This window comes from Bufo gargarizans, chromosome 4, assembly GCF_014858855.1.
Source record: "Bufo gargarizans isolate SCDJY-AF-19 chromosome 4, ASM1485885v1, whole genome shotgun sequence".
NCBI lineage: Eukaryota > Metazoa > Chordata > Amphibia > Anura > Bufonidae > Bufo > Bufo gargarizans.
Genome location: NC_058083.1, coordinates 55,873,272 through 55,900,211, shown reverse-complemented (window position 1 = coordinate 55,900,211; position 26,940 = coordinate 55,873,272). Strand labels below are relative to the sequence as shown.

General features: G+C 43.5%; 1 pseudogene; it reads right to left on the bottom strand.

The window, feature by feature from the left end:
• Window positions 1-809: 809 nt before the first annotated feature.
• Window positions 810-26,940, bottom strand: LOC122935188 (annotated as a pseudogene).

Sequence of the window (26,940 nt, the reverse complement as noted above, 5' to 3'; positions counted from 1 at the left end):
CAGTGACCGGGGAATCTAGTCTAGAGCAGCGCGGTTCCAAACTTTCCATTATTTGCATCGAGTGTGAATACCTACCACACTACCTCGGAGCCTGCAGCAGCATAAGTATCTGCCCCTATTGGGACACAGGACTGACTTTTATTGTATTGTCTTTCTCAGTAATCCATCAGTATTGCTAATGCCCAAAAAAACTTAAGTGGATCCTAAACAGAGATGACACGTGAATGGAATATTTGCATGTATTATGTGTTTTATACAAACTTCTGCTTTTGCCTACTAAATCACACGCCAATTCTTATATTTTTTTTTGAACGGGGGAGAAAATAAAATGTTTATTTCACAAACAGGACACAGCAGGCACAGAAGGAGCAAAACCACAAGATATAAATGACAAACTGAAAACAAGAATATATTGACGACCTGTGTTGGGGTGACCACGATGGTAATACATATTGATCATGAAATGTATGGGGTTATGGCTGATAAGTGTAGAACAGTCCAGCAAACAAGCCGACTACAGCTCATTTCTACAGTGCAGGCTACACATTCATAGCTGGATGGTAACTGGTCTGTGCAGGCAGCACCCGAAAATCTTCATAAATAAGCCTTAGTATGTGCAGATCTCAAAGCCGCTGTTACAGAATGATAAGAAGCGGCATAACATGTAGTAAGCACTGCAGGGTTCATGTCTAAGACATGTAGGACGTCCAGGGGTTCCCGAACATTGTGGACAAGGTCCAAGATGAGAGTCGTCCATGAGTTCAATACTGGATGTTATTGATGGCCAGCTCCATGACAAATCCCTGCACTCAGATTAGGTAGTCCTTACTGAAGAACCTTACTTTTCCTTCACAATGCGATGATGCCACAGATGCCGTCACCTTAACAAGCTTGGTTGCTGATAAGTGGATTCTAAAGTCCTTGAAGAAATGTGAGTATAGACATTGAAATAAATTGTCCACTTACTCCAATGTGACCTCGTCTTTTGATTTATGAATATTATTCCATAATGTCTTGAAGTCCTCTGCGAGGATGGCATAAGAAATGTCCATGCGAGGTTCGACGGCCACGGAGAAAACACGCTCTGTGGCCAACACTGATCCAGTGACACGTCATACCCGGTCCACATGTCTGGTGCTGAGAACTGATCACCAGCTTAACGAAACAACAGTCAAAGTTTCTTTAGAACCACGTCCCTACGATAGCCGTGAGATCCTCAGAGACATTATACAGAAAGAGCGGGAGGGAAGTAAATGTCTCTGGTAACACCTCCAAAAGATTGTTCTCTGTGTACGTCGCGCAGAACCAACCTGTCCACACAATCCAGTCTTATGTGCTTGCCTTGGTGAGTGGAGGTTGGATGAAATCTGTATGAGCACAGCAAATGGATCTCTGTCCTTTCCTTTGAGTCCAGGTAAACAGGAGAATTTGTCTGTTAGGTTCAGCTCTGAGCCCATTTCAATAGCAAGACCCTTCTGCTTCTTGGCAGCTATGTGGGCAGACAGGTGCTTGGATTACTCTTTGAGTCTGGTGTATTAGAAATTATATATTGGTGTCACGCTGTACAGAGTCCGTTGTTTTTGAAGGAGCAAAGCAGCCTGTGCCGGATCAAGAGTTTACTCCAAGGGGGTGCACTGTGGGATTTTTCTTTTAGACAAGCTTCGCAATGTAGACCGTTGACGTGCAGAGGTAAAGCTTCCAGGAGAATACCTTGAGCTGTGAAAATGACTGCCCCTTCATGTCGATGACCTACTTCTGTGGGTTAACACCCCATTGGTAGGTGTTTGCATATTCTTGTGATAAATTATGTTCCCGTTCACTGACTGTAAACAGAGATTTTGACAGACAAATTTATCAAACTCTGCCACCATCTATCTAGTTAGCACGCGTCTCTAGTCCTCTGACCATAAAGATTTACCAGCATCTGTTACATGACATAAAGCAGTGGAATGACGTTGTTAATCCCGTAGTCCTGGCGACTGACAAAAAAGGTGGCCTCCTTAAAGGGCATGAGCAAATGGCAGGTGTCACGCATGAACTGCCACTGGCTGACATTGAAGTTACACAAGGGAGTACTCCTGTCTAGTGTTGAGTGAGCATTGCTATGCTTAGCACATCTGAGTGCTTCATCACATGCCCATGTTCTCTGCTGCCATGTCCAGAACACGATTTGAGACCATCCTGCGTTTCCTGCACTTTAGCAACAACAGCACCTCCGGTCCCAGAGGCCACCCAGCTTTTAACTAGCTCCACAAAATTCAGCCCCTCATAGACCACTTCAACACCAAATTTGCAGATTTGTATACCCCTGAGCAAAACATCTGCGTAGACGAGTCCCTTATACATTTTACCGGGCGCCTTGGCTTCAAATAATACATCCCAAGCAAGCGCGCCCTGTATGGGGTCAAATTGTATAAGCTCTGTTAAAAGGCCCACAGGCTATACCCACAAATTTCAGATCTATGAGGGTAAAGATCAGACCCTGGAGCCGGTCGGTTGCCCTGACTACCTGGGGAGCAGTGGGAAGACAGTCTGGGACTTGGTGTCACCCTTATTTGGCAAGGGGTACCATCTTTATGTGGACAATTTCTACACAAGTGTGCCCCTCTTCAGGCTTTTGTTGCTAGAACAGATTGACTGCTGTGGCACCGCGCGACCTGGTCGCCGGGGCTTGCCCCAATGGCTCGTTACCACCCATCTTGCAAGGGGGGAGAGGGCTGCCTTGTGTAACCAAGAACTTCTTGCGGTGAAATGGAGAGACAAGCGTGACGTTTACATGCTCTCCTCCATTCACGCAGACAAGACAATCCAAATTGAACGAGCAACCAGTGTCATTGAAAAGCCCCTCTGTGTCCACGACTATAATTCGCTCATGGGAGGGGTGGACTTCAATGACCAGATGTTGGCTCCCTATTTAGTTTCCCGCAGAACCAGACTCTGGTATAAGAAGGTGTCTGTATATTTGATTCAATTGGATGTATATAATAGTTTTGTTCTGTACAGTAAGGCTGGGAGAACAAGATCCTTCCTCAAATTTCAGGAAGAGATCATCGAGAACCTCCTGTATCCAGGAGGTTCCGTGGCCCCAACCACCAGTGTAGTAAGCCGTCTACACGAGCAACATTTCCCCAGTGTCGTTGCGATACCTCAAACCAACCGCCACCCCGAAAAAAATGGCGTGTCTGTAGCAGGAGTGGAATAAGGCGTGACACCCGCTATTTCTGTCCTGACTGCCCTGACCACCCTGCCCTATGCTTAGGGGAGTGTTTCCGCAAGTACCACACACAGGTACACTTAGCATAGAGATTGCATCTCACAGGAAGGGCACACAGGGCTATTAGGGCCCATTCACACAGAGCTGCTGCAAACCTCTCCTTTCACCTGGGACAAAGTGCATAATGTACTTCGCCACATCTTTGGGCGATTTGCGCTTTTCACATTGTCCCATGGGAAAGGAGAGGTTTGTCCTATAAAGGTAATAAAAAAAATCACCGGTAAGCAAAAAAGTTAACGTTCTGTTCAAAAAGTTAAATAAAGTTTATATGATCCGTTCAAATGTTATTATAAAGTTAATAAATTTATTGCGTTGTTGCCTGTTTTTTTCTTTTTTGTTTAGTTTTTTTACCTTCCAGGTGGACCAACCGATCGACTAGCTGCAGCACTGATATGCATTCTGACAGAAGCATTGCGCTGCTGTCAGATTACACAAAAGTCGGTGTATGCGGCGCTGCAAGACGAGATTTCTCCTCTTCAGTAAAAAAGATACGTTTGCCGAGGCATATGAGCTGAGGGGGCGGCGGTGTTCATATGCTTTGGCAAACACTTTGTATATAAAAAAAACTAAATAAAATCCCGGCAATGATTTATTCATCCACATCGATTGATGTGAATGGAGAAATCGGATTTGCCAGGGCATACGAGCTAAGTGGGTTTTGATGTTGGGCGGAGCTCCTAAGTCCTGGCAGACGCCTTTCCCCTCCTTTTTTTGGGGGGGGCAGAGATTTTTTCATCCACATTGATCGATGCGAATGAAGAAATCTGTGCCGTTCATTTTTTCTTTTAACCCAGAGGCTGAACGGAAAAAAAAAATCTCATTACCCGTATGCTCAATATAAGGAGAATAGCAGAAACTGCTAATGCTGGCCATACATGTAATGATTGCGGAGACCTTCAAATGCCAGGGCAGTACAAACACCCCACAAATGACCCCATTTTGGAAAGAAGACACCCCAAGGCATTTGCTGAGGGGCATATTGAGTCCATGAAAGATTGAAATTTTTGTCCCAAGTTAGCGGAAAGGGAGACTTTGTGAGAAAAAAATAAAAAATAAATTTCCGCTAACTTGTGCCAAAAAAAAATAATTTCTATGAACTCGCCATGCCCCTCATTGAATACCTTGGGGTGTCTTCTTTCCAAAATGGGGTCACATGTGGGGTATTTATACTGACCTGGCATTTTAGGGACCCTAAAGCGTGAGAAGAAGTCTGGGATCCAAATGTCTAAAAATGCCCTCCTAAAAGGAATTTGGGCCCCTTTGCGCATCTAAGCTGCAAAAAAGTGTCACACATGTGGTATCGCCGTACTCAGGAGAAGTTGGGCAATGTGTTTTGGGGTGTCATTTTGCATATACCCATGCTGGGTGAGAGAAATATCTTGGTCAAATGCCAACTTTGTATAAAAAAATGGGAAAAGTTGTCTTTTGCCGAGATATTCCTCTCACCCAGCATGGGTATATATAAAAAGACACCCTAAAACACATTGCCCTACTTCTTCTGAGTACAGCGATACCACATGTGTGACACTTTTTTGCAGCCTAGGTGCGCAAAGGGGCCCCACATTCCAAAGAGCACCTTTAGGATTTCACAGGGCATTTTTTACACATTTTGATTTCAAACTACTTCTCACACATTAGGGCCCCTAAAATGCCAGGGCAGTATAACTACCCCACAAGTGACCCTCATTTTGGAAAGCAGACACCCCAAGGTATTCCGTGAGGGGCATGGCGAGTTCCTAGAATTTTTTTATTTTTTGTCACAAGTTAGCGGAAAATCATGATTTTTTTTCTTTTGTTTTTTTTCTTACAAAGTCTCATATTCCACTAACTTGTGACAAAAAATAAAAACTTCCATGAACTCACTATGCCTAACACGAAATACCTTGGGGTGTCTTCTTTCCAACCTGGGGTCAGTTGTGGGTTAGTTATACTGCCCTGGCATTTTAGGGGCCCTAATGCGTGAGAAGTAGTTTGAAATCAAAATGTGTAAAAAATGCCCTGTGAAATCCTAAAGGTGCTCTTTGGAATGTGGGCCCCTTTACCCACCTAGGCTGCAAAAAAGTGTCACACATGTGGTATCGCCGTACTCAGGAGAAGTTGGGCAATGCGTTTTGGGGTGTCATTTTACATATACCCATGCTGGGTGAGAGAAATATCTCAGCAAAAGACAACTTTTCAAAATTTATTATACAAAGTTGTCATTTTAGAGAGATATTTCTCTCACCCAGCATGGGTATATGTAAAATGACACCCCAAAACACATTGCCCAACTTCTCCTGAGTACAGCAATACCACATGTGTGACACTTTTTTGCAGTCTAGGTGGGCAAAGAGGCCCACATTCCAAAGAGCATCTTTAGGATTTCACAGGGCATTTTTTACACATTTTGATTTCAAACTACTTCTCACACATTAGGGCTCCTAAAATGCCAGGGCAGTATAACTACCCTACAAGTGACCCCATTTTGGAAAGAAGACACCCCAAGGTATTTCGTGATGGGCATATTGAGTTCATGGAAGTTTTTATTTTTTGTCACAAGTTAGTGGAATATGAGACTTTGTAAGAAAAAAATAAATCATAATTTTCTGCTATCTTGTGACAAAAAATAAAAAATTCTAGGAACTCGCCATACCCCTCACGAAATACCTTGGGGTGTCTTCTTTCCAAAATGGGGTCACTTGTGGGGTAGTTATACTGCCCTGGCATTTTAGGGGCCCTAATGTGTGAGAAGTAGTTTGAAATCAAAATGTGTAAAAAATGCCCTGTGAAATCCTAAAGGTGCTCTTTGGAATGTGGGCCCCTTTGCCCACCTAGGCTGCAAAAAAGTGTCACACATGTGGTATCACCGTACTCAGGAGAAGTTGAGCAATGTGTTTTGGGGTGTCATTTTACATATACCCATGCTGGGTGAGAGAAATATCTCGGCAAAAGACAACTTTTCCAATTTTTTTATACAAAGTTGTCAATTTAGAGAGATATTTCTCTCACCCAGCATGGGTATATGTAAAATGACACCCAAAAACACATTGCCCAACTTCTCCTGAGTACAGCAATACCACATGTGTGACACTTTTTTGCAGTCTAGGTGGGCAAAGAGGCCCACATTCCAAAGAGCATCTTTAGGATTTCACAGGGCATTTTTTACACATTTTGATTTCAAACTACTTCTCACACATTAGGGCTCCTAAAATGCCAGGGCAGTATAACTACCCTACAAGTGACCCCATTTTGGAAAGAAGACACCCCAAGGTATTTCGTGATGGGCATATTGAGTTCATGGAAGTTTTTATTTTTTGTCACAAGTTAGTGGAATATGAGACTTTGTAAGAAAAAAATAAATCATAATTTTCTGCTATCTTGTGACAAAAAATAAAAAATTCTAGGAACTCGCCATACCCCTCACGAAATACCTTGGGGTGTCTTCTTTCCAAAATGGGGTCACTTGTGGGGTAGTTATACTGCCCTGGCATTTTAGGGGCCCTAATGTGTGAGAAGTAGTTTGAAATCAAAATGTGTAAAAAATGCCCTGTGAAATCCTAAAGGTGCTCTTTGGAATGTGGGCCCCTTTGCCCACTTAGGCTGCAAAAAAGTGTCACACATGTGGTATCACCGTACTCAGGAGAAGTTGAGCAATGTGTTTTGGGGTGTCATTTTACATATACCCATGCTGGGTGAGAGAAATATCTTGGCAAAAGACAACTTTTCCAATTTTTTTATACAAAGTTGTCAATTTAGAGAGATATTTCTCTCACCCAGCATGGGTATATGTAAAATGACACCCAAAAACACATTGCCAAACTTCTCCTGAGTACAGCAATACCACATGTGTGACACTTTTTTGCAGTCTAGGTGGGCAAAGGGGCCCACATTCCAAAGAGCACCTTTAGGATTTCACAGGGCATTTTTTATGCATTTTGATTTCAAACTACTTCTCACACATTAGGGCCCCTAAAATGCCAGGGCAGTATAACTACCCCACAAGTGACCCCATTTTTGAAAAAAGACACCCCAAGGTATTTCGTGATGGGCATAGTGAGTTCATGGAAGTTTTTATTTTTTGTCACAAGTTAGTGGAATATGAGACTTTGTAAGGTGTGACGGTATGCGAGTTGAGGTGGTGGATGATAGGTATGTTTCACTTCGCATGCGCTCTGTTGTCAGGGACTGAACCGGAATCCGGCCCGGGTTTTTCCAGCCTCTGTGGCAGGCTTGGTTCCGGTCCAGAGATTATGGTCCACTGGAGTTCACCTCCAGGTGGACATTAAATAAACAGGAAGAGAGCACAACAGGTCTCTCATGTGCTGAGTCTCAGGACTGTAACCTGTGTTGCTGAAGAGAGAGCTATGTTTGGATGTGGGAAAAACAAAAGGTTTGCTTTACCATTTGTGTTGTGGGTGTTGGGGAGCAGCCCCACACCGTATAGTCAGGACAAGACTGTATAGCTTAGCACCGGACGGCAAGGATTTACTTTATGTTTTGTTTGTTTTCTGCTGTGCAAACCTTTGTGCCTAAATAAACCTGGCAACAAGCCAGATTTTTATGGAAACTGCCTGCTACCGGACTGTCTGTTCAGAAAAAGGTGATCCCCACGAGCTAATCTCCCACAAAGGAAAAAAATAAAAAATCATCATTTTCCGCTAACTTGTGACAAAAAATAAAAAGTTCTATGAACTCACTATGCCCATCAGCAAATACCTTAGGGTGTCTACTTTCCGAAATTGGGTTATTTGTGGGGCTTTTACCCAAACCATTTCTTTTTTTACCCAAACATTTTTTTTTTATCAAAAACATGTAGAACAATAACTGTAGAGAAAAATGTATATATAGATGTCATAAAAAAAAATTACAACTAAAATTGAAAAATGTCATTTTTTTGCAAAAATTTCAGTAAATTTCGATTAATAACAAAAAAAGTTAAAATGTCAGCAGCAATGAAATACCACCAAATGAAAGCTCTATTAGTGAGAAGAAAAGGATGTAAAATTCATTTGGGTGGTAAGCTGCATGACCGAGCAATAAACGGTGAAAGTAGTGTAGTGCAGAATTGTAAAAAGTGGTCTGGTCATTAAGGGTGTTTAAGCTAGGGGAGCTGAGGTAGTTAAAGAAAAACAACAATTTTTAATGGAAATAACTAGCAGTCAGTTACACACACGTGTTTTTGTGTTTAAGTCCCAGCTGCAAGTCCATAGTGTCACTTCAGCGCCACTCATATCTGGTGTAACATTCAATTATATTTAAGTAAAAACAACAATTTTGATTGTGAATAACTATCAGTCAGTTGCACACACGTGTTTGTGTGTCTAAGGCCCAGTGCCAGTGCATAGTGTCACTTCAGTGCCATTCATATCTGGTGCCACAGTCGATTACATTTAAAGAAAAACAACAATTTTGACTGTGAATAACTAGCAGTCAGTTACACACACGTGTTTGTTTAAGGCCCAGCTGCAAGTCCATAGTGTCACTTCAGCACAACTCATATCTGGTGTCACAGTAGCTTGCACGCATAGTACAACTAATCTAAAAAAAATTACAGGCAGAGGCAGGCCACCCCGCAGGGGCCGTCGTGGTCATGGTGCTGTGATTCCCTTTGGCCCTAGAATAATGCCCAGTGTTTAGAGGCCACGTACCCTGAACTCGAAAAGTTCTGAGGACATAGTTGACTGGCTAACACAGGACACTCAATCTTCTACAGCTTCCGCTCGGAACCTTGAGGCACCATCCTCCTCCAGCTCAGCTTCAGGCACCTCTAAAATTACCACTTGCCTGCCTGCTGCCACCACCAACACTAGCACCACAACCGCTTCACTTGATCTGTCAGAGGAGTTATTTACACATCAGTTGGAAGAAATGAGTGATGCGCAACCATTATTGCCAGAGGATGTAGATAACAGGGATATGTCTCAGTCAGGGAGCATTAAACAGATGGAATTACGGTGTGATGATGATGATGTTGTACCCGCTGCTGCTTCCTTTGCTGAGTTGTCAGATACAAGTGAAGCGGTTGATGATGATGATGTGTCCGTGGATGTCACGTGGGTGCCCGCTCGATGAGAAGACAAACAGGGGGAAAATTCAGATGGGAAGACAGAGAGGAGGAGACGAGTTGGAAGCAGGGGGAGGTCGTCGCAAGGAGTTAGAGGCACAGTCAGACAGCATGTATCGGCACCCGGGGTCAGCCAGACAGCAAGCCAATCAACGCATGCTGTTGCCACCACCAGAATGCCGTCATTGCAAAGTTCAGCAGTGTGGCATTTTTTTATGTGTCTGCCTCTGATAACAGCGATGCCATTTGCAACCTGTGCCAAAAGAAACTGAGTCGTGGGAAGTCCAACACACACCTAAGTACAACTGCTTTGCGAAGGCACATAATCTCACATCACAAACGCCTATGGGATCAACACATGAGTACAAGCAGCACACAAACTCAAAGCCACCATCTTATTCCTGGTCCAGCATCTTCAGCCACGTCAACCACTGCTGTCCTCCTAGCCCCTCTTAACCACCCGCCACTCTGCATCTCGCCTTGAGAAGTTCCTGCTTATCTGCCCACAGTCAGATGTCTGTCAAGGACATGTTTGAGCGTAAGAAGCCAATGTCACAGAGTCACCCCCTTGCCCGGCGTCTGACAGCTGGCTTGTCAGTACTCTTAGCCCGCCAGCTTTTACCATACAAGCTGGTCGAGTCTGAGGTCTTCCAAAAATTTGTAGCTATTGGGACACTGCAGTGGAAGGTACCCGGCCGAAATTTCTTTGCACAAAAGGCAATCCCCAACCTGTACTCGATTGTGCAAAAGGAAGTCATGGCATGTCTGGCACACAGTTTTGGGGCAAGGTTCCATTTGACCACTGATACCTGGTCTGCAAAGCACGGTCAGGGCAGGTATATCACCTACACTGCGCATTGGTAAACCTGCTCACGGCTGCCAAGCATGGAATGCGTGGCTCTACAGAGGAGTTGGTGACACTGCTATGACTTGCAGGCAGGCCTGCTGCCACCTCCTCTACTCCTCCTACTCCATAACCTCCTCGGCTAAGTTCTCTTCTGCTGCTGCGTCTTGCTCTACATCAACGGCACCCCCCCCAGCTCCCCAGGGGCTATTCCACATCTTGGATACAATAGTGTCACGCCGTCTTGGGGTTGAATTGCCTGAAAGCAGAGAGTCACCCTGGACCAGCACTCCTGTCCGCCCTGAACGCAGAGGTGGTTCAGTGGCTGACTCCTCACCAACTGGAGATCGGCAAAGTGGTGTGTGACAAGGGAAGCAATTTGTTGGCGGCATTGAATTTGGGCAAGTTTACACATGTGCCGTGCATGGCACATGTGTGTAATCTAATCGTACAGCGCTTTGTGCATAAGTACCCAGTCTTACCGGACGTTCTCAAGCAGGCCAGGAAGGAGTGTGGCCTTTTCAGGCATTCCTACACGGCCATGGCGCACTTTTCAGACATTCAGCGCCGAAACAACATGCCAGTGAAGCGCTTGATTTGCGACAGCCCGACGCGAAAAAAAACGTCAACGAGCATTTGTATGACCAGGGTGCTAGGAGAGCCTCTGCGGAGCTGGGAAATTTTTTGCCACATTACTGAACGCCTCATGCGCAATGCCTGTAGGTTCATACGTCCTTTTGAGGAGGTGACAAACCTAGTCAGTCGCACCGAAGGTACCACCAGCGACATCATCCCATTTGTTTTCTTCCTGGAGCGTGCCCTTTACTACTGGGTGTGCAGGCTTGACCTGTGGCCTGAGCTATCCCAATTTGCGATAGAACTTCTAGCCTGCCCCGCTTCAAGTGTCCTGTCAGAAAGGACCTTCAGTGCAGCAGGAGGTATTGTCACTGAGAAGAGAAGTCGCCTAGGTCAAAAAAGTCTAGATTACCTCACCTTTACTAAGATGAATGAGGGATGGTTCCCGAAGGGACTGACAGTGGGCGATACATTTGAACAAAAAAGGCCTGATGACTGAGATGAGCGGCCTTGGGCTAAAAATGGTCCACACGCTGCTGTATTTTATCTCTTAATGCCGGATGACTTACGGGACTTATCCGCCACCAACTAGGGTTCAAGCCGCAATGTTTTAGGAAACTTTCTGCCCGGGAAACATCAATTTTTCTGGCTGCTGCTACAGCAGCGGCTGCAACAATACCAAATTTTTCTGGCCTCTGGTGCTGCACTGTGGCTTCAAAAACCAAACAAAATAAAAAAAGCACATACATGTGTCAATTCCCCTTCGTGATCGTTACCTTGTTGTGGTGAAGGGGCTTGCGTATCACAATGAAGCGACCACCACTATGAGTGTGTTGGCAATGGCAATGTTGGCACACCCCAGATGATAAGGTCGTTGCTTCATTGTGAACAGACCAAAAGCGATCGGCTGGATAATTTTGCATAGAAAAAACATAAATTTTCTTTGTGATCATCTAAGGTGATCATTAAAGCCTACTAGGTCAACAATGGGCCCACACTGCAGGATCATTGTTTTCTTGGTCACTTAACTGTCACTGAACTACCTCAGCACGACCATAGGATTTGAAAACCCCCATCGCCTGCAATCTCACAAACGTGCGCACGAGCACAGTCATCACTACACCAAGATTGACGCATAGAGGAATAAAATTTATGTCATGAGTGTGTCAACTATTGACAACTCTTTGCGGTTGTCTAAAATCTATTCCATACACGTCCCCTGATAGGGGACGTAACAGGGATTAAACTGATAGGAATAGTACTACTTAACACACCTTATAATAATAATGATACTAGTTAACGTAACAGGGATTAAACTGATAGGAATAGTACTACTTAACACACCTTATTATAATAATAATAATACTAGTAAACGTAACAGGGATTAAACTGATTAAAGCATCTTTTTCCATCTCCCGGTTCCTAAAATCGATTCCATATACACGTCCCCTGATAGGGGACGTAACAGGGATTAAACTGATAGGAATAGTACTACTTAACACACCACTCATATCTGGTGGCACATTCGATTGCACGCGCAGTGCCCCAAATTGGAAGTAGGAGGACCGACCAAGCATCTTTTTCCATCTTCCGGTTCCTAAAATCAATTCCATATACACGTCCCCTGATAGGGGACGTAACAGGGATTAAACTGATAGGAATAGTACTACTTAACACACCACTCCTATCAGGTGGCACATTCGATTGCACGCGCAGTGCCCAAAATTGGAAGTAGGAGGACCGACCAAGGATCTTTTTCCATCTCCCGGTTCCTAAAATTGATTTCATATACACGTCGCCTGATGGGGGACGTAACAGGGATTAAACTGATAAGAATAGTACTACTTAACACACCACTCCTATCTGGTGGCACAGTATATTGCACGCGCAGTGCCCCAAATTTGGAGGAGAAGGACCAACCAAGCATTCTTTTCCATCTCCCGGTTCCTAAAATCTATTCCATACATGTCCCCTGATAGGGGACGTAACAGGTATTAAACTGATAGGAATAGTACTAATTAACACACCTTATAATAGTGCAGAGAGAGGCAACGCAGAGAGAGGAGTCTGAAGAAGAGGAGTCAGAGGAGGAAGGTGGCTTTGAGAAGGTTGAAGACCAAACACAGCAGGCGTCCCAGGGGGCTTGTTGTCACCTTTCGGGGTGTACGTGACTGGGTGGAGGAAGAGACCTTCAATGACATCAGTGAGGACAAGGAACGGGACATGGCTAGCTTGGTATCCAACCTTGTGCAAATGGGGAGTTTGCGGTTGTGGAAATGGGCTGTTTGCAGTTGTTTGCGGTGTGTTAAACAGGGAGTTTGGTCTGTCATAGTTTGGTCTGTCACTGTGAAGCGGGCATAACCCTTACGCTACCTGCTCGATACAACATCATACCTGATGTTTTAAAGCACGTTATTCCAAACTATTTAGGAATGTTAGGTGATTTATGCCCTTTATGGATTAAAACCCGACTCTGCGTCAACTACGTAATTTTTCATGGGAGTTTTGCCATGGACCCCCCTCCGGCATGCCACAGTCCAGGTGTTAGTCCCCTTGAAACAACCTTTCCATCACTATTGTGGCCAGAAAGAGTCCCTGTGGGTTTTAAAATTCGCCTGCCTATTTTAAAACCCACAGGGGAGGATCGAATTCGCTAGGAGAAGGGCGGTCTGGAGCGACGAGCTGGGCGGCAGTTTAGGAAGGTAGACGGAGCCTCTAGGTGCTGGAAAGACGCCCACATAGCACCTAGAGGCTCATTTGCATCAATATAAAAGTGCTTTTTTAAACAAAACGGCCGGACAGAATAAGATAATACTTAGCTTGTATTGTACATCAGACACTAGCGGATCGCTAGTGTCTGAAAACGAAATGGGTGCAAAGCAAGTGGTAGAAACCCTTTAAGGACTCAGGACGTACCAGTACGTCCTAAGTTAAAAGGAAATTGCGGCGGGGGTTAATTGTGACAACACCGGGGGAAGGGGGGGTCATGTGACCTCCCCGTATTGGCGATCGCTGCAAACCGCAGGTCAATTCAGACCTGCGGTTTGCGGCGGGCGGTGCCATCGGGTTCCTATGCGGCAGTGGGGGGGACCCGATGGCATGGAAGGCAGCTCGATGTCTAAGGAAGGCATTGCGCTGCCGTTCGGTGACGAGCCTGTGAGATCCAGCCCCCTGGATCTCACAGGCCGGAAGCTGTATGAGTAATACACACAGTATTACTCATACAGCCAATGCATTCCAATACAGAAGTATTGGAATGCATTGTAAAGGATTAGACCCCCAAAAGTTCAAGTCCCAAAGTGGGAGAAAAATTTAAGTGAAAAAAAGTTTAAAAAATAAAGTTTCCCCCCCCAAAAATTAAAAGTTTCAAGTAAAAATAAACAAAAATGTAATTTTCCCCAAATAAAGTAAAAAAAAATTGGTAAAAAATAGGGGGAAAAAAAGTATACATATTAGGTATCGCCGCATCCGTATCGACCGGCTCTATAAATATATCACATGAACTAACCCCTCAGATGAACACCGTAAAAAATAAAAAATAAAAACTGTGCTAAATGAACCATTTTTTGTCACCTCACATAACAAAGGTGTTTGCCCACCAAAATAATACCAATCTAACCGTCACCTCATTCCGCAAAAACTGAGCCCCTACCTGAGACAATCGCCCAAAAAATAAAAAAAACTATAGCTCAGAATATGGAGACACTAAAAGATCTTGTTTTGTTTTAAAAAAGCTGTTATTGTGTAAAACTTACATAAATAAAAAAAAGTATATAAATTTGGTATTGCCGCGTTCGTATCGACCAACTCTATAAAAATATCCGATGACCTAACCCCTCAGATGAACACCGTAAAAACAAAAAAATAAAAACTGTGCTAAATTAACCATTTTTTGTCACCTTACATCACAAAAAGTGGAATAGCAAGCAATCAAAAAGTCATATGCACCCCAAAATAGTGCCAATCAAACCGTCATCTCATTCCACAAAAATCATACCCTACCCAAGGTAATCTCCCAAAAACGGGAAAAATTATGGCTCTCAGACTATGGAAACACTAAAACATGATTTTTTTTTGCTTAAAAGTATGTAAAACTTACATAAATAAAAATAAAAGCATACATATTAGGTATCGCCGCATCCGTGACAACCTGGTCTATAAAAGTATCACATGATCTAACCTGTCAGATGAATGTTGTAAATAACAAAAAATAAAAACGGTGCCAAAACAGCTATTTCTTGTTATCTTGCCTCACAAAAAGTGTAATATAGAGCAAACAAAAATCATATGTACCCTAAACTAGTACCAACAATACTGCCACCCTATCCCGTAGCTTCTAAAATGGGGCCACTTTTTTGGAGTTTCTACTCTAGGGTTGCATCAGGGGGGGCTTCAAATGGGACATGGTGTAAAAAAAAACAGTCCAGCAAAATCTGCCTTCCAAAAACCGTATGGCATTTCTTTCCTTCTGCACCCTGCCGTGTGCCATTACAGCTGTTTACGACCACATATGGGGTATTTCTGTAAACTACAGAATCAGGGCCATAAATATTGAGTTTTGTTTGGCTGTTAACCCTTGCTTTGTTACTGGGAAAAATGGATTAAAATGGAAAATGTGCCCAAAAATTGAAATTCCGAAATTTCATCTCCATTTGCCAATAACTCTTGTGGAACACCTAAAGGGTTAACAATGTTTTTAAGGTCTGTTTTGAATACCTTGAGGGGTGTAGTTTCTTAGATGGGGTCACTTTTATGGAGTTTCTACTCTAGGGGTGCATCAGGGGGGCTTCAAATGGGACATGGTGTAAAAAAAAAAACAGTCCAGCAAAATCTGCCTTCCAAAAACCGTATGGCATTCCTTTCCTTCTGCGCCCTGCCGTGTGCCCGTAAACTACATAATCAGGGCCATAAATATTGAGTTTGGTTTGGCTTTTAACCCTTGCTTTGTAACTGGAAGAAAATTATTAAAATGGAAAATCTGCCAAAAAAGTGAAATTTTGAAATTGTATCTCTATTCCATTAATTCTTGTGGAACACCTAAAGGGTTAACAAAGTTTGTAAAATCAGTTTTGAATACCTTGAGGGGGATAGTTTATAGAATGGGGTCATTTTTGTGTGGTTTCTATTATGTCAGACCTGAACCGGTCCCTAAAAATTTGGTTTTTGAAAATTTATCAAAAATTTCAATTTCAAGATTTGTTTCTAAACTTCTAAGCCTTGTAACATCCCCAAAAAATAAAATATAATTCCCAAAATGATCCAAACATGAAGTAGACATATGGGTAATGTAAAGTAATAACTATTTTTGGAGGTATTACAATGTATTACAGAAGTAGAGAAATTGAAACTTGGAAATTAGCAATTTGTTACTAATTTTTTGTAAATTTGGTATTTTATAAATATTTTTATTATTTTTTTTACTTCATTTTACCAGTGTCATGAAGTACAATATGTGAGGAAAAAACTATCTCAAAATGGCCTGGATAAGTCAAAGCATTTTAAAGTTATCAGTACTTAAAGTGACACTGGTCAGATTTGCAAAAATGGCCAAGTCCGTAAGGTGAAATAAGGCTGAGTCCTTAAGGGGTTAAAGAAGTTATCCAGCAATGCATAATGATAATCTGTCCTCAGGGTAGGTAATCTTTATCAGATTAGTGGGAATCCAAGTCCTGGAACACCCGCCAATCAGCTGCCTTCCCTTGAGCTCTGGGGAAGGCAGCCGATTTCCGGCATCTCTCACAAGAACAGTGTCGTACATAGTATGCTTGGTATTGCAGTCCAGCCCCATTCACTACAATGGGGCTGAGCTGAAACTAGGCCATGTGACCAAAGTATGGTAACTAGGGTTGAGCAAACTTTAGGATTTTGGACCCCGGACCAGAACTTTTCAGTAAAAGTTTGGGTACGGTGTTTGGCGAGTTAATGGTGCTAATGGCATGGCTGTAATTGGCCAGTGCAGCATGTGACCCAGCCTCTACTTAAGCTGGAGTCACGTAGCTCTGCACGTCACTCTGCTGTTACTAGTGTAGGGAGAGGATGCTGCTGCTGTGAGGGAGAGAATAGGAGAGAATCTTTTACTCAGTGAGCTACAGCGATTTTGTTGTGTGGGTGCAGTGTACAATATTTTTACCTTGCCCTGTGCCCAGTGACACAGAAAAATAACTTTTATCCGTCTGTTAGTTAGGTGGGCATCGGTGGCCATTTTATGCAAGTTTAATGCCCCAGCACAGCATATGTGCATGTGTGACAGTCAAGTGCAAGCTCGATCTACTGCAATTATATTCTGGGTTTAAAAAAATCACCAATTTTTTGCAAGACCCTACATCTGGGTCTTTTTCTGCATTTGTCACAGTGAAATACAAGCTTGAAATACTGCAATAATATTCAGGGTTTTAAAAAAACACCCATTTTTGGCAATTTCCTACATCTTGGGCCTTTGCTGCATTTGTCACAGTGAAATACAAGCTTGAAATACTGCAATAATATTCTGGGTTTTAAAAAACACCCATTTTTAGTAATACCCTACATCTGGGGCCTTTGCTGCATTTGTCAGTGAAATACAAGCGTTCGATACTGCTGTTATATTCTGTTATTAAAAAAACACCAATTTTTTGCAATACCCTACATCTGGGGCCTTTGCTGCATTTGTCACTGTGAAATATAAGCTTGAATTACTGCAATTATATTCTGCATTAAAAAAAACACCCATTTTTTGCAATACCCTTTATCTGGGGCCTTTGCTGCATTTGTCACAGTGAAATACAAGCGTTAGATACTGCTGTTATATTCTGTTATTAAAAAAACACTCATTTTGGGCAAGATACAAAATTAGCGAGGTTTGCTGCATTTTTTACAGTGAAATACATAATTGAAATACTGCAATAATATTCTCGGTTTAAAAAAAACACCCTATATCTGTGGCCTTTGCTGCATTTGACACAGTGAAATACAAGAGTTAGATACTGCTGTTATATTCTGTAAAAAAAAATAAAAACAGCCATTTTGGGCTAGATACTAACTTTGAGGCCTTTGCTGCATTTGTCACAGTGAAATACAAGCTTGAAATACTACAATAATTTTCTGGGTTTAAAAATCAAAAATTTTGGGAAATACCCTACATCTGGGGCCTTTGCTGCATTTGTCACAGTGAAATACAAGCTTGAAATACTGCAACAATATTCTGGGTTTAAAAAAAAAATCATTTTTGGCAAGACCCTATATCTGGGGCCTTTGCTGCATTTGTCAGTGAAATACAAAAGTTAGATACTGCTGTTATATTCTGTTAATAAAAAAAACACCCATTTTGGGCTAGATACTAAATTTGCAGCATTTGCTGCATTTGTCACTGTGAAATACAAGCTTGAAGTACTGCAATTATATTCTGAGTTTAAAAAAACACCAGTTTTGGGAAAGATAAAATTTGCGGTCTTTGCTGCATTTGTCAAAGTGAAATACAAGCGTTAGATACTGCTGTTATATTCTGTCATTAAAAAAACACCCATTTTGGGCAGGATACTAAATTTGCGGCCATTGCTGCATTCGTCACAGTGAAATACAAGCTTGAAATACTACAATAATTTTCTGGGTTTAAAAAAACACCAATTTGTGGAAATACCCTACATCTGTGGCCTTTGCTGCATTTGTGACTGTGAAATACAAGCTTGAAATACTGCAATAATATTCCGGGTATAAAAAAAGAAACATTTTTGGCAAGACCCTACATCTGCGGCTTTTGCTGCATTTGTCACAGTGAAATACAAGCTTGAAATACTGCAATAATATTCAGGGTTTTAAAAAACACCAATTTTTTGTAATTCCTTACATCTGGGGCCTTTGCTACATTTGTCAGTGAAATACAAGCGTTCAATACTGCTGTTATATTCTGTTATTAAAAAAACACCCACTTTTTTGCAATACCCTACATCTGGGGCCTTTGCTGCATTTGTCACTGTGAAATATAAGCTTGACATACTGCAATTATATTCTGCATTTAAAAAAAACACCCATTTTTTGCAATACCCTACATCTGGGGCCTTTGCTGCATTTGTCACAGTGAAATACAAGCTTGAAATACTGTAACAATATTCTGGGTTTTAAAAAAAAAATACATTTTTGGCAACACCCTACATCTGGGGCCTTTTCTACATTTGTCAGTGAAATACAAACGTTAGATACTGCTGTTATATTCTGTTATAAAAATAAAACACCCATTTTGGGAAAGATAATACATTTGTGGAATCTGCTGCATTTGTCACAGTGAATTTATTACATATTTTTTTATTTCTTTTTTCCTCAGTTTAACCACTTCAGCCCCGCTAGGTGAAACCCCCTTCATGACCAGAGCACTTTTTACACTTCGGCACTACACTCCTTTCACCGTTTATCGCTCGGTCATGCAACTTACCACCCAAATGAATTTTACCTCCTTTTCTTCTCACTAATGGAGCTTTCATTTGGTGGTATTTTATTGCTGCTGACATTTTTACTTTTTTTGTTATTAATCAAAATGTAACGATTTTTTTGCAAAAAAATGACATTTTTCACTTTCAGCTGTAAAATTTTGCAAAAAAAACGACATCCATATATAAATTTTTCGCCAAATTTATTGTTCTACATGTCTTTGATTAAAAAAAAATGTTTGGGCAAAAAAAAAATGGTTTGGGTAAAAGTTATAGCATTTACAAACTATGGTACAAAAATGTGAATTTCCGCTTTTTGAAACAGCTCTGACTTTCTGAGCACCTGTCATGATTCCTGAGGTTCTACAATGCCCAAACAGTAAAAAACCCCCACAAATGACCCCATTTCGGAAAGTAGACACCCTAAGGTATTCGCTGATGGGCATAGTGAGTTCATAGAACTTTTTATTTTTTGTCACAAGTTAGCGGAAAATGATGATGATTTTTTATTTATTTATTTTTCTTACAAAGTCTCATATTCCACTAACTTGCGACAAAAAATAAAAAATTCTAGGAACTCGCCATGCCCCTCACGGAATACCTTGGGGTGTCTTCTTTCCAAAATGGGGTCACTTGTGGGGTAGTTATACTGCCCTGGCAATTTAGGGGCCCAAATGTGTGAGAAGAACTTTGCAATCAAAATGTGTAAAAAATGACCGGTGAAATCCAAAAGGTGCACTTTGGAATATGTGCCCCTTTGCCCATCTTGGCAGCAAAAAAGTGTCACACATCTGGTATCGCCGTACTCAGGAGAAGTTGGGGAATGTGTTTTGGGGTGCCATTTTACATATAACCATGCTGGGTGAGAGAAATATCTTGGCAAAAGACAACTTTTCCTATTTTTTTATACAAAGTTGGCATTTGACCAAGATATTTTTCTCACCCAGCATGGGTATATGTAAAATGACACCCCAAAACACATTCCCCAACTTCTCCTGAGTATGGCGATACCAGATGTGTGACACTTTTTCGCAGCATAGATGCGCAAAGGGGCCCAAATTCCTTTTAGGAGGGCATTTTTAGACATTTGGATCCCAGACTTCTTCTCACACTTTCAGGCCCCTAAAAAGCCAGGGCAGTATAAATAACCCACATGTGACCCCACTTTGGAAAGAAGACACCCCAAGGTATTCAATGAGGGGCCTGGCGAGTTCCTATAAATTTTTTATTTTTTGCATAAGTTAGCGGAAATTGATTTTTTGGGTTTTTTCTCACAAAGTCTCACTTTCCGCTAACTTAGGACAAAAATTTCAATCTTTCATGGACTCAATATGCCCCTCACGGAATACCTTGGGGTGTCTTCTTTCCGAAATGGGGTCACATGTGGGGTATTTATACTGCCCTGGCTTTTTAGGGGCCCTAAAGCGTGAGAAGAAGTCTGGAATATAAATGTCTAAAAATGTTTACGCATTTGGATTCCGTGAGGGGTATGGTGAGTTCATGGGAGATTTTATTTTTTGACACAAGTTAGTAGAATATGAGACTTAGTAAGAAAAAACAAACAAAAAATTTCCGCTAACTTGTGCCAAAAAAAATGTCTGAATGGAGCCTTACAGGGGGGGGTGATCAATGACAGGGGGGGTGATCAATGACAGGGGGGTGATCAATGACAGGGGGGTGATCAATGACAGGGGGGTAATCACCCATATAGACTCCCGGATCACCCCCCTGTCATTGATCACGCCCCTGGTAAGGATCCATTCAGACGTCCGTATAATTTTTACGGATCCATGGATCGGATCCGCAAAACACATGCGGACGTCTGAATGGAGCCTTACAGGGGGGTTATCAATGACAGGGGGTGATCAGGGTGATCACCCCCCTGTCACTGATCACCCCCCCTGTAAGGCTCCATTCAGACATCCGCATGATTTTTTACGGATCCATGGATACATGGATCGGATCCACAAAACACATGCGGACGTCTGAATGGAGCCTTACCAGGGGGGTGATCAGGGAGTGTATATGGGTGATCACCCGCCTGTCATTGATCACCCCCTGTAAGGCTCCATTCAGACGTCCGCATGTGTTTTGCGGATCTGATCCATGTATCCATGGATCCGTAAAAATCATGCGGACGTCTGAATGGAGCCTTACAGGGGGGTGATCAATGACAGGGGGGTGATCAATGACAGGGGGTGATCAGGGAGTGTATATGGGTGATCACCCGCCTGTCATTGATCACCCCCCTGTAAGGCTCCATTTAGACGTCCGTATGCGTTTTGCGGATCCGATCCATGTATCCATGGATCCGTAAAAATCATGCGGACGTCTGAATGGAGCCTTACAGGGGGGTGATCAATGACAGGGGGGTGATCAATGACAGGGGGTGATCAGGGAGTGTATATGGGTGATCACCCGCCTGTCATTGATCACCCCCCTGTAAGGCTCCATTTAGATGTCCGTATGCGTTTTGCGGATCCGATCCATGTATCCGTGGATCCGTAAAAATCATACGGACGTCTGAACGGAGCCTGACAGGGGGGTGATCAATGACAGGGCGGTGATCAATGACAGGGGGGTGATCAGGGAGTTTATATGGGGTGATCATGGGTGATCAGGGGTTTATAAGGGGTTAATAAGTGACGGGGGGGGTGTAGTGTAGTGTAGTGTAGTGTGGTGTTTGGTGCGACTGTACTGACCTACCTGAGTCCTCTGGTGGTCGATCCTAACAAAAGGGACCACCAGAGGACCAGGTAGGAGGGATATTAGACGCTGTTTTGAAAACAGCGTCTAATATACCTGTTAGGGGTTAAAAAATTCGGATCTCCAGCCTGCCAGCGAACGATCGCCGCTGGCATGCTGGAGATCCACTCGCTTACCTTCCGTTCCTGTGAGCGCGCGCGCCTGTGTGCGCGCGTTCACAGGAAATCTCGCGTCTCGCGAGATGACGCATATATGCGTGACTGTGCGCCAGCCTGCCACCTCCGGAACGCACATGTGCGTTAGGCGGCCCGGAGGTGGTTAAAGATCCTCGCTAATCACACATCATTTCATGCAAAATGAATCACAAAATCGAGGCCTTAAAAAACATCATTGAGAAATTCCTAAACCAAAATTGTTAGTCAAGATACCTCAAAGAATTTATTTTCCATTGCATAATCTTCCAAATAGCCTCTGCCTTATCTTCTCCATTTCTTTTCTTGTCAAACAGAAAAACTGTAAACAATATTGATGAAAAATTCCTTCTGCAATCTTCAGGAGAAAGAGACAAATGCTTAAAAATTTGAAGATTTCTTATATCCCATAAAACTTCTTTAAAAATACAAAAAATAAGTCTTTTGGGGTTTTAAGATCTTGATCAAGTAAAACACATTCAAAAGTAAAATTTGGAAAGACCTAAAAGCGTTACAACTTAGAGCTGGGTTCCTAATGGTTATATTGATAGAATATAACGAAGATTGAGAATATAGTGCTATATTCGTTGTCAATTCTAGCAATACAACCATTAGAAACTCAGATCTAAGTTGTAATCGCAATGCGAAAAATGCAGGTTATATTAATCGCATTGCGAATTCAAGTTAGCGAATGCAAGCTAAGTTCCTAATGGTTGTATTGCTGGAATTGACGAATATAACGAATATAGCACTATATTCTCAATCTTCGTTATATTCTAGCAATACAACCATTAGGAACCCAGCAGCTCTAAGTTGAATTTGCAATGCGATTAGTATAACCTGCATTAATCGCATTGCGATTACAACTTTCTCAAATCCGACAGTACATTCTAGCATGGAGCTGTTCCCATGGTGATGGGGACGCTCCATGAGCACGGAAGTCGGCAGAAGCTCTAAGTTGAAATCGCAATGCGATTAATTCAAGTTCTATAAATCGAATTGCGATTTCAACAGAACTTCTGCTGCTTCCGTGCTTCCGTGCTCCCTATCACCATGGGAACGACTCAATGCTAGAATGTACTGTCGGATTTGAGAAAGTTGAAATCGCAATGCGATTAATTCAAGTTCTATGAATCGCATTGCGATTTCAACTTACCACACTCTGTGTCAACTATGTAATTTCTCATGGGTGTTTTGCCATGGATCCCCCTCCGGCATGCCACAGTCCAGGTGTTAGTCCCCCTGAAACAACTTTTCCATCACTATTGTGGCCACAAAGAGTACCTGTGGGTTTTCAAATTCGCCTTCCTATTGATATCTATTGCGGTTCGCACGTTCGCGAACATTTGCGGAAATTCGCGTTCACCGTTCGCGAACAGAAAATTTTATGTTTGCGACATCACTAGCGCCGTGCAATATACTCTGCCACATGGTATGAGAGGTGTGTTAACTAGTACTATTCTTATCAGTTTAATCCCTGTTACGTCCCCTATCCGGCGACTTGTGTTGAATTGATTTTAGGAATCGGGAGATGGAAAAAGCAGCTTGGTCGGTCCTCTTACTCCCAAGTTGGGGCACTGCGCGTGCACGGAGCAATGTGCTGTGACACCCTATATGAGTGGTGTCTTAACTAGTACTATTCCTATCAGTTTACTCCCGGTTACGTCCCATATCAGGGATTGCCTTTTGTAAAAAAAATGAGGCCGGGTACCTAAAATGGATGCTGTCCAGGAGGTGGGATGGTCTGGGAGGGAGGGTCTGCTGCTGATTGGCTGGAATGTGTCTGCTGACTGTGAGGTACAGGGTCAAAGTTTACTCAATGATGATGTATAGGGGGCGGACCGAACATCGCATATGTTCGCCCGCCGCGGCGAACGCGAACAAGCTATGTTCGCCGGGAACTGTTCGCCGGCGAATAGTTCGGGACATCACTAAAGGACAGTCAGCAGCTACTGCCCAGCCAAGATCTAGAGGAGACATCCACCACCTCCTCCAGTAGGCCGGCAAGTAGTGATGATGAGAGTTGCATGGGAGCTGGTGTTGCGAGCAGTCAAGCTCCTCGTCCAGAGACCGTTGAGTGGGACATCAGTGATGTGCAGACAGTAGTTAATGATGTATCTAATTGCACTTGGGAGCCAGGTGAAGAGGGGACATCATCATCATCATCATCATCAGGAGAAGAGGGTGGCAGCTTGCGCGTGAGGCAGCAGCTTAACCAGTAAGGTGGTAGCGTGGCTGTGAATGAACAGGGTGGCAGAAGTACGAGGTCAGGAGCCAAACGTGCCTAGGTTAGACCATCCGCACATTTGTCCAGAGCCTACCTGTAAGTGCAGAGTGTTGGGGGGAGAATGTCATACTTGGCGGTGTGGCAGGTTTTCACCAAGCCACCTGAGGAGGTGAACATGCCATTTGCTGAATCTGTGGACAGAAGGTGAAGCGTGGCCAGGGTTTCAATTTTGGCACCATGGCCCTGCATCAACACATGCAGTGGAAAAAGTAGTCTTTAACTGGATATCCACTTGTCTAATAAACATAACACTTGAAGCAATCCAGTGGAGTACAGGAGTTTTATTTCTACCATCAACACATGATCATCACCATAAAGTGGCTTGGGAAAACCGTGGCTCTGAACTAGTGGTCCAGCCTCCCGCAGCAACCGCTGCATCACCCAATGGCCCGCATCCCTTTTCTGCAAGTGACGGCTCCACCAGCTCAGCAGAAGGGAGCTGTGTTTTCTTCCTATCATCTTCTGGTCCTGATGCTTCTACTCCTCCTCCTACTCTTCATCAGTCATTTAGTCAACAATTAATCCCAGAGGCAAATAGACAACAGTATGCATGCACTCATTTAACGGCACAAAAGCTGAACGTGCTCCTGGCCAACTTGCTGGTACTTCAGTTTCTCCCTTTCCAAGTGGTGGACTCTGCACCTTTCAGTGAACTGATGACTTGTGCCAAGCAAAGGTGGAGAGTCCCAAGCTGTCATTTCTTTGCGAAAAAGGCAGTACCAGCCCTGCACACGTATGTTGAACAGAAGGTGGGCCAGTCCTTGAGCCTGTCATTGTCCGCTAAAGTTTAAGACAGCGCCGATGTGTGAAGCTGTAACTACGGTCAAGGACAACATATGTCCTTTACGGCCCACTGGGTAAATGTGGTTCCTACCCACCCACACCAGCAACTTGGCCAGGTGATGCCACCGCTGCCTCCATGTTCTCAAGCTGTGGGTCCTGCGCCAATGTCCGCCTCTGTCTTCTCATCCAGCATTGTGTCTTCAGACTCCACTGCAGAGATGATTCAGAGTGCTCCTCCAGCATACCACATGTGCAGGGTACGGTGGTGTTACACCGTTCTGCACCTAGTTTGCCTGGGCGAACTGAGTCATACAGGGGAGGAACTGCTCCACGTTCTCCATCAAGAAATTGAATCCTTGCTTTCTCCTAGCCAACTCGAAATTGGAACGATGGTCACCGACAACGGGAAGAACATGGTGTCGGCACTGCGTCAAGGAGGGCTGAGCCTTTTCTACCTGCATGGCGCATGTGTTTAATCTGATTGTAAAGAGGTTACTGAAGTCTTTCACCCATCTGCAAGACATCTTGAAAATAGCCAGAAAACTGTGCATCCACTCATACACTGCAAAGCACATTATCCTTGAGCTGCAAAAGCAGACTGCCGCTCCCCAACATCGGCTGATATGCGACATGTCTACCCGTTGGAACGCCACCCTCCATATGTTGGACCGACTATATGAACAGAGAAAGGTGATAAATTATTTATTGATGATACAGGCGGACAGGGTATTCCCCTGTGTAACTTCGATGTTAGCCAGTGGCAGCTCATGCGTGACATCTGCAGTTTGCAAAGTTCCCAGGACTTCAGGATGAACAAAGTCATTCCACTGTTTCATGACCTGGAGCAGATGCTGCTAAATCTGGCTGGCCAGGGGACAGGAGACGTGACGCCTACATCACACGGCCACATGAGCTCTGTGGGGGCTGAACTAGAGGAGGAGAAGGACATTTACGCACAAGAAATGTTTAGAGAAATGTTTTTTTTCTGCACAGGTGACAGGAGAGGAGGAGCTGGAGCAGCCTGAATAGCTACAGGAAGAACAGGCAGATGACCCAGACATACCGTGGCATTATGAAGTAGGGATAGAAACATAGAAACATAGAATGTGTCGGCAGATAAGAACCATTTGGCCCATCTAGTCTGCCCAATATACTAAATACTATGGATAGCCCCTGGCCCTATCTTATATGAAGGATGGCCTTATGCCTATCCCATGCATGCTTAAACTCCTCCACTGTATTTGCAGCTACCACTTCTGCAGGAAGGCTATTCCATGCATCCACTACTCTCTCAGTAAAGTAATACTTCCTGATATTACTTTTAAACCTTTGCCCCTCTAATTTAAAACTATGTCCTCTTGTAGCAGTATAGAAACATAAAATGAATGCAGGGAGTCCCTCCGAGTCACTTGCTCAACTGGCCTGAGGCATGCTCACTTGTTTGCGTAGTGTCAGCCGAATTGTCACCATTCGGCATAGGGATGATTATTGTCTCTCCACCATGTTAGACCCTCGCTACTGGTCTAAAATGAGGGCTTTTTTTCCACCCGCTGAGAGGGAGGACAAACTTAACTTCTATTGAGACTATACTATGTAGTCAGTTGGCTGTTGTCTATGTGAGCCATTGCCCATCTTTACAAAGGTCTGACCAGGGGCTCTCTGTGCTCATGTCCTATTGCCATGGCTGCTGGGGGTGGGTGGGGGGGTAGGAGCAGTACCAGATCTATCAGCAGCAACTTCATTTGTGGCCACAACTGGCCAAGTTTGACATGGACAAACTTTCCAGCCCGGCCAGTAGCGTGGCATCAGAGCGGTTGTTTAGAGCGGCAGGGGCCAT